Below are 4,142 nucleotides of genomic sequence, written 5' to 3'. Positions count from 1 at the left end.
GGACGGTGGAAAAAGACGTACTTCACTTGTTACGTCACTTCCGGATAGGAAGGCGTGGTCGAGGGAGGTACGTCCCGGATCCTGGGAGGCGGCTGTGGGTCTGGAATGGTTTCTTGTTTAAAACTAGTTTTTCTGAAGCCTTTCAGTGCTGCAAGTTTACCCTCAACAGCGCTGAGGGTCATGTAGTATTAAATACTTGTTGTCTGGAGTTTCCTACGCAGTAAACGGTGGGTCCTAGGGGCGGGGAGGTGTTCGGACCAAGTGTTGTCCTCCACTGCGTATTGTGTAAAAACTGCAATTCATTCCTGTACTCGTTACTGATATGTAAACCAGTTTCTGAAGCGGGGGTGAGGGTGGGGGTAGTTGAAGTGGAGAGAAATTTTAAAAACAGAGACAACTTTCCTCTCGTTCTGAGTTACGAGCAACGAGGATTCTGCGAAACTTGGCTGAGGAGAAGAGTATGCCAAAGATAAAGTACTGGAAGGAGCAGGACTTTAAAAAACACAGTACCATATATACAATGGAATATTACTCAGCCATAAAAAGAAACGAAATTGGGTCATTTGTTGAGACGTGGATGGATCTAGAGACTGTCATACAGAGTGAAGTAAGTCAGAAAGAGAAAAACAAATATCGTATATTAACGCGTATATGTGGAACCTAGAAAAATGGTACAGATGAACCGGTTTGCAGGGCAGAAATTGAGACACAGATGTAGAGAACAAACATATGGACACCAAGGGGGGAAAGTGGTGGTGGGGGGCGGTGGTGGTGTGATGAATTGGGCGATTGGGATTGACATGTATACACTGATGTGTATAAAATGGATGACTAATAAGAATCTGCTGTGTAAAATAAAGTTCAAAAATTATTAAAAAAATTAAAAAAAATAAAAAATACAGTACCACAAATAGCGGATGTGTAGGAAGGGCTTCAGTGTATTTCTACGTATCTCGTTTAATCGTAAAGATTTGTGCTCTCATTATCCCCTTTTTTGAGAAGAAGAAATAGACCCCATTATGCCTAAGGTCACACATTTTAAGGGGAAGAGGTAGGATCAGCCCAGGGCGTATGACTTCAAAACGTGCACGTTTAACAATCAGGCATTGCTGCCCTACTCATAATTAGAGACCCAAATAAAAATAACGAGACGCCATTTTTTCAATCTTTTGAAGTTTGTCGATACCAAGTGTAGGCAAGGTGTGAGGAGATGCTGTTAGAATGTCATTTGTGTAACCTTTCGGGTGGGGTAACCTGAGAGTATCAGAGGTCTAAGTGCTTAGATTCGGCAAATTAACTACCAGCAAATTATCCAACAGTTATTTTTGCACCGATAACTAGTGATTTATCCACAAAGGTGTTTATTGCAGCTTTTTTCTTTTTTCTTTTTTTTGTGGCAAGGAACAGAAAGCAGAAAGTATATATAACTGTGCTGATATAGAAATATCTCCAAAATGTGAGTAAAAAAAGGCAACTTACTTTCTTATATGTATATTTATATAGCTATACGTATCTATCAAGAGACAGTAATCCAATTTATGTAAAAACAGTTCTGTGTGTGTGTGTGTGTGTGTGTGTGTGTGTGTGTACATGTGATAGAAAATTCCTGGAAAGTAAACAAGAATTATTAATGATTACTCCTAGTGGGTAAGGCTGGAGAGGAAAGTTTCTGAGCATCTTTACTTTCTTTTTTTTTTTTTAATTTTTTTGCTGTACCCCGCAGCATGTGGGATCTTAGTTCCCAAACCAGGGATGGAACACATGCCCCTTGCATTGGAAGTGGGGAGTCATAACCACCGGACTGCCAAGGAAGTCACTGAGCATCTTTACTTTCTACTCTTAAGTTTTCCTGTATTATGCTGTTCCAGTATTTTCCAGTGACTATATCTTATACCTTAGTAACTAATTACAAATAAAAGTTGAGGAGCACTGTGCCTGAACCTTTCGAGTTCAAGAGTGAAAGCCATAGGAGAAAACATGACAGCAGCTAAAGCAGGAAGGGAGAGGAGTGAAAAACAGCTTTACTCACTAGTGGCTTTTTACTACTTGAAGAACATTTCTCAGAAACTTCCAGTGACTTCCCCTTATATATTATTGGCCAGAACTGGCTTAAATAAATTGATTCATTCCCTAGACCTAAATGCATTGCCACCTGCACAAAACCGGGATTCCATTGGCAAGGAAGAAGAGCTTATGGCTCTTAGGGAGGCAATCACATTGTCTTCCATGACTGTTTAAGTTCTTCCATAACTGTGCCATCTAGTGCCAGCCTAACTCCTGAGTGTCATTTCTTAACTACCTCTACCCCCTGCCCAGTTTTCTCTTATTATGCTCATTGGCCTCCTTTCAGTTCCTCAAACATATCAATTTCTTTCCTGACTCATGGCCCTTTACATTTGTTGCTCCTTTTGCCTGGGTATCTTTTCTCTTTGTTCTTTAAAAGTCTTGTTAGTGGTCATGCTTTTCTTTTTAGGTCTTAGATCAACTGTCATACCCTTAAAGAGGCTGACCTGTCCACCGGGTCTAAATAGGGTTCTTCTTCCCTCTAACGTGTAACTTTCTATCTCACCCCACTGGATATTTCCTCCCTAGCATTTATCATACTGTTATTATCTATGTTCACATATTTATTTTATTTCTTACTTCACTAGAATGTAAGGTCCACAAGGGCATAGATTGTTTCTTGTTCACTCTTGTGCCTCCATGGTCCAGAACGGTACCTAGCACATAGTAGGTACTCAATAATATGTGTTGAATTGATGAATAGGGAACAAATGAATGGAAACAAGGATAAAAGGAAAGGTGTAGGATTACACAGAGACAGAAGAGGGTAAAACGGGAATGGGAAGAGTTATATTTTGTTAGGAGAAGAAAGGGTGGATATAATGACGTCAGAAGTAGCCTCATCTTAGCCATGGCCGACTTTGGGGCCTGAATCCTGTGCCCAAGTACAGTGGATACTTTTTACAAGTCTTGGAACTAAGTCATACTCTTTTCTGCTTTCTTATATCGGATAATATAATTCCTTGGAAATTGCTTTGGGTCATAGTTATCCTACTACTCCCATGGACATAGAACTAGCCAGCTGAAATGCAAAGGAGCAAATTAATTTTTCCTGAAGAGAAATTACTTTAAAATGGAAGGATATGCACTATGTACGTAGTCCAGAATGCCCAAGGGCAGTCCTTGTGGAAGGTTTTGTGTGGTATCATTAAGTAAGTATTGAGCCTACAAAAGCCAGTCAGTCAAAGCAGAAGCCAAAGAGTAACATGAGTTTGACTCATGACCTCTAATATAGTTTGTGAAATAGATTTCATGTGTGGGTCCAGATCCCAAATGACTTCAAGATTGTTAAAAGCTGTTCAACTGCAAGTTAATTCCTTCCCTGGAAGCCTTCCTGATACTTGGGGAAAATTCTCAAGAAGCATGTATGCTTAAAGAAGTAAGCAAATTGCCAGCTCCTGTTTTGGATATTCATGCAGAGACCACAGTTATTATAATACACTGCTGCTTTTTTGAATTACTTGTAAAGTATTACACACCACAGTAATTTTCTTCTGTTATCTGAATTTGAGTTGAATAGATCCACCATATTTTTTCTTTAAACGTATGTAAGACTTTTTTTTTTTTTTTTTTGGCTGCGTTGGGTCTTTGTTGCTGTGTGCGGGCTTTCTCTAGTTGCAGCGAGCAGCGTCTACTCTTCGTTGCAGTGGGCAGGCTTCTCATTGCAGTGGCTTCTCTTGTTGTGGAGCACAGCACACTGGCTTCAGTAGTTGTGGCTTGCGGGCTCTAGAGCGCAGGCTCAGTAGTTGTGGCACATGGGCTTAGTTGCCCGTGGCATGTGGGATCTTCCCGGACCAGAGATCGAACCCATGTCCCCTGCATTGGCAGGTGGATTCTTAACCACTGCGCCACCAGGGAAGTCCCAAACGTATGTAGGACTTCTGTCAAAGAAATTCATAGTGATGCCACCAAGAATCTTCTTGATGGGCTATCTTAAGACAGAATGAGGTTTACATAAGGATATGATTACTTTTCTTATTTAAGTATGTGTTAAAGATTTTTAAATTGTTATTATATTTTTAAATACACAAAAGTATATTATTATAGTAAACTCCATATGTCCATCACCCAGATCAACA

The 4,142-nt window shown here is 40.1% G+C and overlaps 1 protein-coding gene across 8 annotated transcripts in view; it reads left to right on the top strand.

Moving 5' to 3' along the window:
• The first annotated feature begins 36 nt into the window (after nucleotides 1-36).
• Nucleotides 37-4,142, top strand: part of SPATA6L (spermatogenesis associated 6 like) — a 61,401-nt gene continuing 57,295 nt past the window's right edge. For 3 of the 8 annotated variants that reach the window (XM_032635943.1, XM_032635942.1, XM_032635939.1), the window contains exons 1-2: nucleotides 58-607; nucleotides 1,402-1,456. The gene's annotated coding sequence lies outside the window, so the exon portion shown is untranslated. Of the gene's footprint in view, nucleotides 608-1,401; nucleotides 1,457-4,142 lie in introns of all 8 variants that reach the window. The other 5 variants (XM_032635944.1, XM_032635941.1, XM_032635947.1 and 2 more) reach the window with 4 other exon arrangements.

The sequence above is a fragment of the Phocoena sinus genome, chromosome 6 (genome assembly GCF_008692025.1).
Source record: "Phocoena sinus isolate mPhoSin1 chromosome 6, mPhoSin1.pri, whole genome shotgun sequence".
Classification (NCBI taxonomy): domain Eukaryota; kingdom Metazoa; phylum Chordata; class Mammalia; order Artiodactyla; family Phocoenidae; genus Phocoena; species Phocoena sinus.
The sequence above is the reverse complement of the archived record's forward strand: the minus strand, read 5'-3'. Positions and strand labels throughout refer to the sequence as shown.